This window comes from Dromiciops gliroides, chromosome 4, assembly GCF_019393635.1.
Source record: "Dromiciops gliroides isolate mDroGli1 chromosome 4, mDroGli1.pri, whole genome shotgun sequence".
Taxonomy (NCBI): Eukaryota; Metazoa; Chordata; class Mammalia; order Microbiotheria; family Microbiotheriidae; genus Dromiciops; species Dromiciops gliroides.
In genome coordinates this window covers 193,124,426-193,135,077 of record NC_057864.1, presented here as the reverse complement: position 1 = coordinate 193,135,077, position 10,652 = coordinate 193,124,426, and the positions used below count along the sequence as shown (strand labels likewise).

At 41.5% G+C, this 10,652-nt stretch overlaps 1 protein-coding gene across 5 annotated transcripts in view; it reads left to right on the top strand.

Moving 5' to 3' along the window:
* The first annotated feature begins 7,012 nt into the window (after window positions 1-7,012).
* The window catches only part of KANSL1 (KAT8 regulatory NSL complex subunit 1), a 198,126-nt gene continuing 194,486 nt past the window's right edge, over window positions 7,013-10,652 (top strand). For 2 of the 5 annotated variants that reach the window (XM_044002622.1, XM_044002618.1), the window contains exon 1: window positions 7,949-9,449. The gene's annotated coding sequence lies outside the window, so the exon portion shown is untranslated. Of the gene's footprint in view, window positions 7,059-7,612; window positions 7,787-7,948; window positions 9,450-10,652 lie in introns of those variants that run through there. The other 3 variants (XM_044002619.1, XM_044002620.1, XM_044002623.1) reach the window with 3 other exon arrangements.

Here is a 10,652-nt window from a genome sequence, read left to right as displayed (position 1 = left end):
AAAGTTGTGCCCAGTAAGATCACAGTTTCATGTGCAATCATCTTTTTTATTGTACTGTTATGTAAATGCTTGTTTTATTCCATAAAATTTAAAATAATTTTTTTTTAAAGTTTGGGAGGTTAGGAGTGCCTGTGTCCTCATTTTGGTACTGGCTATATTACTTCAGGAGTTCCCAGCAACTTCCTCATGTTTCTTGGAAAAGATGACTACTGGAAGGAGGATAAGGTAAATTCCTGATCGGGCTTGCCAGAAACACCGGAGGATCCGGAGGCATTTGTTTGAGCAATGCAGAGCCAAAAACAAAGGTGAAATGTGAAATGCTCATTTAGGAGGTCTGTAAACTACTTGATGTTTTAAGTCTCAATCTGCTGGGATGAAATAACAGGTGCTATAAATGACTGTTTTGGGCTTTTTTGTTTTGTTTGTTTGTTTTACAAATTACTGTTGATTTGAATCTTGTCCATATGCACCTGTAATTCTTTTAAATTAACATGTATTTTGTGTGAATAAATAAGTGTCTTTTACCTGATTTACATTACATATTGACTACCTTTCTACTCTCCCCCTACCACCACTGGACAGACCTAGACATGAGCCATGTCCAGCACAGTCTAAATTTGAGTGATTCACTATAGATGGTGAATTCCTTTAGATCTTCTTGTTTGTACATGATATCATATCAATTATATCATGCATGTCCTGATAGTCAATGGTCATCCCCTAAATGAGATCCGTGATCATGCAGAAGAATTTGGCATAAGAAAACCAAAAAAAGATGAACCAAATAGGTGAACACCTGCCTAATGTTCAGATTTGAGCATGCGATTGAACAGACAACCTGTTGAACTCATCCATCAGTACAAGTTTGTCCATCAATACATATATCTTGGATTGGCACTGCAAATGGACATTGAGCTTGGCCCAGAATTGGAGAAGAAGGCTATTTCTCACAATCTATTTAAAAAGGCAGGTTTCAGATGAGCTTCTGATATTTTTCTTTCCTGGTGAAGATTAAAACATAATTGTTGGTTTTTTTTTTTTTGGGGGGGGGAGAGGCAATTGGGGTTAAGTGATTTGCCCGGGGTCATACACCTAGTAAGTGTCAAGTGTCTGAGACCAGATTTGAACTCAGGTCCTCCTGACTCCAGGGCTGGTGCTCTATCCACTGCGCCACCTAGCTTCCCCTTAAAATGTAATCAAAATAAATATTGTATTTGAACTTTTATTGTTAAAGTTTTACTGTTTCCTTTATGTTTCCTAATACCACATTTTCCCTTTACTCTCTCTTCAATGAACTTTGTGGCAGAACAATTTTTAAGCCAACTGACAAAGCAACCACTTCTGACAATGTATAGCCTGTTCCACATCTGTTTTCCCTACCTCTCTAGTAGGAGGAGGAAATCAGTTCTCTAGCACTGAAATTGCACATTTTAATTCATCAGATTTTGACTGCTTTTTAGTATTATTTACATTTTTGAAGTGATTGTGACTGCTTAAGTGGTACTATTTTCTTTTATATCATTGTAGTCATTATGTATATTGTTCTTCTAAGTTATACTTCATTCTCCATCAGTTAATACGTCTTCCCATAATTCCCAGTATTCATTGTTTCTTATAGCACAATAATATTTTATCATATTCATAGACTACAATTTATTTGGTAATGCTTGATTGATGGGTACTACTTTATTTGAAATTCTTGCTGCCACAAAGAATGTTGATACGAATATTTTGTGAAATACAGTAACTTGCTGTCATTGATCTCCATGGCAAAAAATTGAATTCTAATTACATAAAAATTGAGAAGGAAACTATCAGTATGGTGTGTGCTTGTCTTCAGTAAATGCCACCATCATCAATAACAATAAAATAATAAATAGCAATGATAATAAATATCCAATAGATATAAATTAATAATCAGTAGCAATAATAAATAGCAAATATAATACATCCACACTTTGGAGATCTCTGATTCAATCAGTGTTGGGTATTCTCTCCAATGAACCCTTACTTAGAGTTAAATTGAGGGATTCACAGACTCACAGGCTATGAGATTAGCATGCACCAAAACAACCATCTAATTCAATTACACACTAATGGTATGTCCATTGAAACATGTCTGACAAGTCGGAGTTATCCAAATCAAATGAGATAACACATGCAAAGTACTTTACAAACTTTAAAGCTCATCAATATAAATGCTAGCTATTATTAGTTATATATCCATCTTCTGAAGCTCAAAGGGGAAGGGGAATACGGGTAGCTCCCAAAGTAGATTATTCGTATTTGCACAGCTCTAATTGATAGGAATTTTTTCCCTGACATCAAGTCTAAATTGATCCTTTCTACCCATTGCTATTGGTTCTGCCTCTTGTGGCTAAACAGAACAATTTAATCCTTCCAACATAGTCGGAGATAGTTATATCTTCCCTACATCTCTTCCTTAGGCTAAACAACTTTGATCTTCCCATAAGATAATACAAGCAAAGAGAAAGGCAAAATTCTCTGTATTTGAAGATATGTTGGTTTTCTTAGCGAATTTCAGAGATCAACAAAAAAAAGAATTGAAACAATAACATCCGTACAATAGCAGATCATAACCTGCCTATAACTTGTGGGTAGTTTTTCAGACTACTTGAGGTTGCAAAATTTCATCACCTTCTAGTCAACTTTGTGATCAGAGAAATCATAGAACATTTAATATCAGAAGTGGAAGAGACCTAGAGATCATCTATTACAAACCCTCTCATTTCATATATGAGCAACCTTTAGCCAGGGTCATTTGTGGACAATAGATATATACTTTGTCTTTTTTTTTCTTTTTGCTTATTATTATTATTTTTTTTTTTGCAGGGCAATTGGGGTTAAGTGACTTGCCCAGGGTCACACAAGCTAATAAGTGTCTGAGGCCGGATTTGAACTCAGGTACTCCTGACTCCAGGGCACAGTGCTCTATCCACTGCGCCATCTAGCTGCCCCCTTTTTTTTTTTTCTTTTTTTGTAGGGGCAATGAGGGTTAAGTGACCTTGCCAGGGTCACACAGGCTAGTAAGTGTCAAGTGTCTGAGGCCGGATTTGAACTCAGGTCCTCCCTGAATCCAAGGCCGGTGCTTTAATCCACTGTGCCACCTAGCTGCCCCCAACAAAAGATATATACTCTAAACTGGTACCATACTTGAAAGACAATGCTATAGCTTGGTAGGACCTGTCATAGCTTTTATTTAATTGGCATGAACTCTTCAAGAGCTGGGGTGCCATAGTACCATGATAGTATTCTAGCTATCAGTCAACAAGAATTTAAGTACTTGCTGTGTGCTAGGTGCTCTGCTAAAATATGGAGGGTAGGTGAGGAGGGGGGAAAGGTGGAGGGAAGGGTGGTGGAGGATATAAAGACCAAGGACAAAACCCAATTATCAGGATTCATCTATGTCATCTCTTTAAAACCATCACTAGCCTTTGTCTCTCTAATTGGAGGGTGGAGCCATGAACTCTACTTAATAGGTGGGGATAGCTCAGTAACAGCTTTTCACATTTCTTTCCTAGGGTACACTACTTTGGAACTTCTCTGACTATTCTATCATGGCCCCAGGAAGCACATTGATGGGAAAGCTTCATCATCTTGCAGATCCCATCAGCCCTTGGTACTCCACCTCAGCTACCTTCTGTCCCTGTGATTGGCGGGGGGAACCATGAACTCCCAAACCTCCTTGTTTTTGGGGGGGGGCAGGGCAATGAGGGTTAAATGACTTGCCCAAGGTCACACAAGCTAGTAAGTGTCAAGTGTCTGAGGTTTGGATTTGAACTCAGGTCCTCCTGAATCCAGGGCTGGTGCTCTATCCACTGCACCATTGCCCTCCTCCCAAACCTCCTTTTGTGTGTTGTTTTCAGCTTTCTTTTGTCTACTGTCTTTCCCCCAATAGATTGTAAATTCCTTGAGGGCAGAGACTTTTTTTTGGGGAGGGTATTTGTATCCCTAACCCTAGTTCAGTGTATATGCTTAATAAATGTTTTATTGACTGAGTTTTTCTACATCTGAGAGGCACCCATGCAGTCCAGTACTGAATAATTTCCTCTCTCCTCAGCCAAAATTTGATCTCCAATATTAAAAAAACCTAAACAAAACCAGTATTTGTGTTCTGTAAAATGAGTGGATCAGATTAGATGATCTCTGTTTCCTTCTAGCTCTAAATCCTTTTCCCCATGACTATTAATTATAATAACTCACATTTGTTATTTTTTAAAATGAGACTTATTATTAATACCTTTTATTTTTCTATCAATCAATACCCTGACAAAGTAAGTTACATTCTGTCCCTGTAGTCACCTAATTCCCTGACAAGGAGAGGAAGATATTTGTCATAATCTGTTTCTAAGATCAAGAATGATCATTTTTATTACTGAGAGTTTAGTATCCTTTTAATGTTCTTTTCATTACATTATTGTCATTTTGTGTATTGCTCCATTTTGCTTATTTCATTCTGCATCATTACATTTAATCTTCCTATGATATTTTGAATTCCTTATTTTGTCAATTTTTTAAACTGTATAATACTATTCTATTACATATAAATCACATTTATGTGGTACCTTAAGGTTTCCCATCAATATCTAATTGAGGTACACAGTTCAAGCATAATTATACTCATTTTACAGATGAAAGAATTGAGACTCACAGCGATCCATTGACTTGCCCATGGTCATATTCCTAGTAAGTGGGGCAGCTAGGTGGCACGATGGATAAAGCACCGGCCCTGGATTCAGGAGGACCTGTGTTCAAATCCTGCCTCAGACACTTGACACTTACTAGCTGTGTGACCCTGGGCAAGTCACTTAACCCTCGTTGTCCCACAAAACAAAAACAAAAACCCATATTGCTTAGTAAGTGCTGGAATTAGGAAGTTGTTTAGTTAGCTTTTCCATTGATACTTGAAATTGAGTAGGGTTTTTTTAAAAAAGTTTATACAATATTATAACCCCTGAAAAGGCTGATCTAGTTCAATCCCTTAACTTCACATTTGAGGAAACAGAGGACCAGAGGGGTAAAATAATCTGTCCAGGTCCACATGGTAATTTATAGTAGGACTAGACTAGAATTTCAGGTTTTCCATCTCCTACTTTAATGCTTTAGATACAGAGATGTCTCAAGTGAACTTTTAAAAGTCATATAACTAGTTATTAGCAAACCAATACTAGAGCCCAAATATCTTCCTTCCTTTTTTTTTTTTTTAATTTTTTTTTGAGGCAATGGGGGTTAAGTGACTTGCCCAGGGTCACACAGCTAGTAAGTGTCAAGTGTCTGAGGCCGGATTTGAACTCAGGTCCTCCTGAATCCAGGGCCGGTGCTCTATCCACTGCGCCACCTAGTTGCCCCTAAATATCTTTCTTTCTAATTCAATTTTCTGTCCTCTTTTACAATTTACTCTTCTGAGTCCGCTGACTGTTTCTTTTCTTACCTTGTTCCAGAGTCCATTTGGCTTCAATAACAATTCAACCAATATTTGAAATACCAAGCATTGTAGGAGATATAACATTTAATTACTATATGGGTCCTTACCCTAATGGAGTCTACTTTCTAGTAGGGGGTATGATACATACACAATTAACCATACTCAAATAGATTTGTAAATCCATTTGGGGGTTCCTTCCAGTGATGGTGATCACAAACTATTTATGCTTGTCTATCCTGTGCAGGTATTGCCTATGTTCTCCCAAAATTTTCCACTGGGATCCTCCAAGGAAACAAATAGCCATAAAACATAGTGAGTATGTAAAAGGTATAATGTGTTATGGTGAAGTTGGAGGGGGAATTTAGAGGTGGGGGATAAAGAAAGATTTCTTGGTGGTGGATTTGAACTGAGCTTTAAGTCACAGGGGTGAGATTTCATTTGGGGTATGTGAAAGGGCATTCTGTGCATAGGGAACAGCATGAACAAATGTGTGGAGGTTTGTACTAGGGTTAACAACCAGTCTAGTTTGGCTGGAGCTTAGGGTACATGTTTGAGAGTAGTATAAGATAAAGCTTCAATGGTAGGGGGTGGGTGTCAGATTGTGGAGACCCTCAAATGCCAACCTGAGGGTTTTGAATATTATTTCACAGACAATAGGGACCATTAGAGTTTGGGGCAGAGGAGAGCCACGACTGCACCTGTGCATTTGAATGATTAGTGTGTGGCAGTGGCATGAAGGATGGAGGGGGAGGAGGAAGAAAATGGAGGTGGAAGGACCTTTTAGGAGACTGTTGCAGGTGGTAATGAGGGCCTGTATTAGGGTGGTGGCAGTCTGAAGAGAGAGATGGAAGATATTGCAGAGTCTAAGGGACTTGGTGGGGTGTGGGAGAGGAGGAGCACTCCCCGGCTTTCCTATCACTGCCAGTGACACTAGCATCTCAGTTGTCTTTCATACCTCCCCTTCCTGTATCCTTACAACTCTATCTATAGCATTTGAATCTATATATCAATATTTCTGCTACCCAGCCCTGCAGTATCATCTGAGGGATTTGCCTCTACCTTTCTCCACGTCCACAGTATCCAACCTAGCTCAGTCCCCCTCACCCACACCCACATTGACTTATGGCTGAATTGTTGCAACATCCTTTATAAGGTCTCCCTGCCTCAGTTTTCATCGTGTCGTTGCCCTGTTCTAGAACCAAGAGATGGGGGGGGTGGCGTAAGGATGGGAAGGGGAGACAGGGTGCTGGGTATGAAGAGAGGGGTATAATCAGGGGACCAGACTAGGGGTGCTTCGTGGAAGATTAGTGGGAAGCCCTGGCAGGACACCTTCATCCCTTTCTTTCACCTTTGGCCCCCTCCCGGCCTCACTGGGCAAACATTTCCAGATTGTACCGGCAGAGACAGAGATAGAGACATCGAGAGACAGAGAGAACCAGAGAACCCGGGCATCAGCATCATTCGCCCCCCCTTCCGCCACGCCCCGCCAGCCTGACGGACGCTTAGGCGCAGCCAATGAAGCTTTGGCTCTGACCTTGATGGGCCAATGAGAGGCGGAGGAGGGCGGGACAATTCCCCGCCCCCCACTTCTAGGCTAGGTTGAGCCGTGCAGGTAGGTCCGGGGTAGGGGGAGCCGCCGTTGGCGCTGGTGCCCGTGGCGGAGCGGGGGGTCTGGGGGCCTGGGAGATGACGGGGCAGACACCTAGGGCGGGGGAGGGGGACTCAGGGGGCCGGGCGGGGGCCGGGCGGGGCCGGGGCGGGCCGGGCGGGCCGGGGGCTGCCGGGGTGCGGGCCTCGGAAGCGGGCTGGGCTGGGGGGGAGAGGGGACGCGTGTGTATGTGTGTGCGTGCGTGTGTGAGTGCGTGTGAGTGCGTGTTGCCACACCCGGTCCCCCATCCCCCCCGCAGCTGCCCCCGAGCTCTGGCCCCCCGCGGCCGCTGGGCCCGGCCCCAGGGATGGCGAAGGGGAGCGGCGACGGAGCCCTGGGCGCCAGGCCGAGTCCAGGGCGAGCGCGGGGCCCGGAGCCCGGAGCCGGCTGCGGGGGGCCCGGAAAAACCGAGGCTAACGGCCGCAGGCCCCTTCCTCCCAGCCCAGGGCCTCCCGGGGTCCTACTGCAACATGGGCTTAGGGGGGGGGGGAGAGAGAAACCGACTGAGGCTGAAAGAAGGTGAGGTTGAGGTATAGGGCTAGGGGCCACCTGGAAGAGGGGAGGGGAGGGCAGGACTAGGAGTGGGCATGACTCCCATCCCCAGGCCTCTGGGGGGTGTTGATGGGGGTGGGGGAGGCCTGGACACGAGTTGACCCCGACCTCCCTCCTCTTCTCGTCTAATGCCATGAACTGTAAGGAAATGAACCTAAGCCATGGGAAGTGATGCCAAGTTTCAGGAGCTGAATGTGATGACGAAGGCATGGGCAGAACAACTCTACCCCCAGAGTCAGAGGGAGGAGAGGGAGAGGGAGAGGGAGAAGAGGGAGAGGGAGAGGGAGAAGAGGGAGAGGGAGAGGGAGAAGAGGGAGAGAGAGAGAGAGAGAGAGAGAGAGAGAGAGGAGAGAGAGAGAGAGAACGAACCAACCTTAAATTTTATTTTTTCACATGTAGGAAAAAAATTTAAGTAGCAGATGCTATTTTTTTGAGGTGGTCATCCACTCTCTTGTAAGCTATTACCCTCCCATTTTAGTTAAATTGGGAATTTCATTTAGGTTCATGGGCCCTGGACTTGAGGGTACCTTATGGTCTTTTCATGCCACTAGGCAAAATCGAACCTATTCCAGTTATGGACTAACTACTACTGGGTTTTTGGAAAACTCCCAGAAGAGTAATTATGTTTTACTTAAACCTTCTCAGATTAGAAAAGATGTAGGTTGTTTTGGAAGTGGAATTGGTTCTGGAACTTCATTTTTTATCGACTTAGTAAAGGGTATTGTTTAAAAGGATCAGAAGTTTATTGTTATCGAGGGTCTTAAGTACTACAGCCCTTCCAGTTAATTTGGTGATTTTACTCATACCCTTTAGAAATATTAAGGGGCCTATCTTCAATTCAAAAATATTAACAGTTGATTTTTCCAATATTTGGAGTACAGAGGGCCTCTAAGAGTATATGACTGGCTTTATACATAAAAACTCAATTTCTAAATTATTGTAAAGTGAAAAACTTGCATTAGATGAACTTTAAGTCCTTTACCAGATAAATGAAGTTGTAATTCATTACTTTCCAACTTCCCCTTCTCTCTGATATCCTTTATATATCCGTTTTGGACTAGAAAGGGATTGTAGAGACCATTTAGCTAGCCCAAAGATTCTTAACCTTTTTTGTCATGGACCCCTTTGGCAGTCTGTTACTCCTTTCTTAGAATATTTTTTAAAAAATCATAATTGAGGGAAATGCTAAATTTCAGTTAGAGGTTAGTGAGAAGGAAGAATTTTTTCCCTATCAAAGTTCATAGACTCTTCTCAAATCTATCCATGTATGCCTATTCCTTGGCAGTTTGTAGATCTCAAGATTAAGAATTCCTGAGCTAATGGGTTCTCTTCAGTTTACACGTGAGGAAACAAGGCCCAGAGAAGTGAAGTGACTTCCTTGGCCAGGCTCACACAGGTAGAAGTTTTAAAAAGTCAAAATTTGAACTCAGGATTTTCAAATTCTAAATCCAGGGTTCTTTCATCACATATACCCTCATTTGTTACAAATATAAACATATATGCATGTATACATACATGCAGAGGGGACTTGCAGAGTATATGTACTTTAACAAATTGGTGAGATGAATGACTATTTGAGGAAATAAGAAATATCACTAATTTTTTAAAAGCCATTGGGTTTACAGATAATGTTGATTTGTATTTTTAAATATTCTGTTTCAGCCACCCTTCTTGAAACAGTAAAGATTTTTACAACTGCTCATCCTTGTTGGATCCAAAGGAGTTACTAAGATTTCCTTTTTACTTCTTAATCTTGTGTGCATTATTCTGGACACTATGAATGCTACCTGGATGCCCGTTAAGGTAAGAGGTCTTTTTCCTAGTTGGTGTGTTTTTGGCATCTATGTTCTTTTGAATTAGAGAATGGCCTAATTAATTTAAATGTTGATATTTGCTATTTACCTATTAATATTAGGTAGTTCGTTTGCTTCCTGGAAAAAAACACCCCTTATTGTAAGTTGCTGCTGTCCCTTTTCAAGGATGTTAAAAAATATTTATTCAGTTCTTGAACAATCATCCATTATTATCCTGTGTTTCAGCTCTTTCCTTTAAATCATAACAAACTACATAGTCGTCAGGTTTCGCTTTTTAAGTCTATTAGAAAGGGATTAGAAAAATTTTTAAAACTAGTTCCACTTTTAAACTTCATAGCCAGGTTGTTATGTCAGATGTACACGTGTGTGTACTACTGTTGAAAATCAGCTGACTCAGACTGCAAAAGATGTCATGTAATTTTTTTTCAGTAATTTTCTACAGTATTTTAAAATTCTGTTGTCATTTTGGCCTTCAGAGAGAACCTTGTTAGAAAGTGGAATATGGCTTGGCTGAGGAAATGGTCATTATGGAGGGCCTTCATCCTTTGCCTTTCTTCCTTTGTTCTTCACAAAAGCTTTCATGCCCAAACATTGTGCAGATGGGAGTCTGTGCCAAGTCACATGTCATTGTGTTTAACTCCATCCCAACAATGGAGATAAAGTCTGGTGATAAAAGCTGTCATCAGTGTGGATGACCCTTCCTTTGATATAAAGGAACAAACTGATATATGTATGCTGGTTCTCAGTAGGCTGGGCTATCAATCTCTTTTTCCTCCAATGGCTACCAGAAGGGCTAACTAACAAGACCCATAGATGCCACTCAGTGATGTAAGGTACTTAAACTAGGGAATCAATCGATTAACAAACATTTTTTTAAGTGCTTACTATGTACCAGGAGGCTGGGCTAGGTGCCAGGGATAGAAAGCTAAAAATGAAATGTTCCCTGCCCTCAAGAAGCCTACATTTGGGGATCTAGCCATTTATATATGTAATATCTACAGTATAAAATTTAAAAATGCATAAATTGTAGATTAGGGAGAGAGGGGCACTAGCAGTTGTAGGGATCTGGAAAATTTCATGTAGTAGATAGTACTTGGCTGAGTCTTGAAGGAAGTAACACATTCAGTGAAGTGGAAAGGAGAAGGGAGTGAGTTAAAAGGTTTGGGGGATGGGCAGCTAGATGGCACAGTGG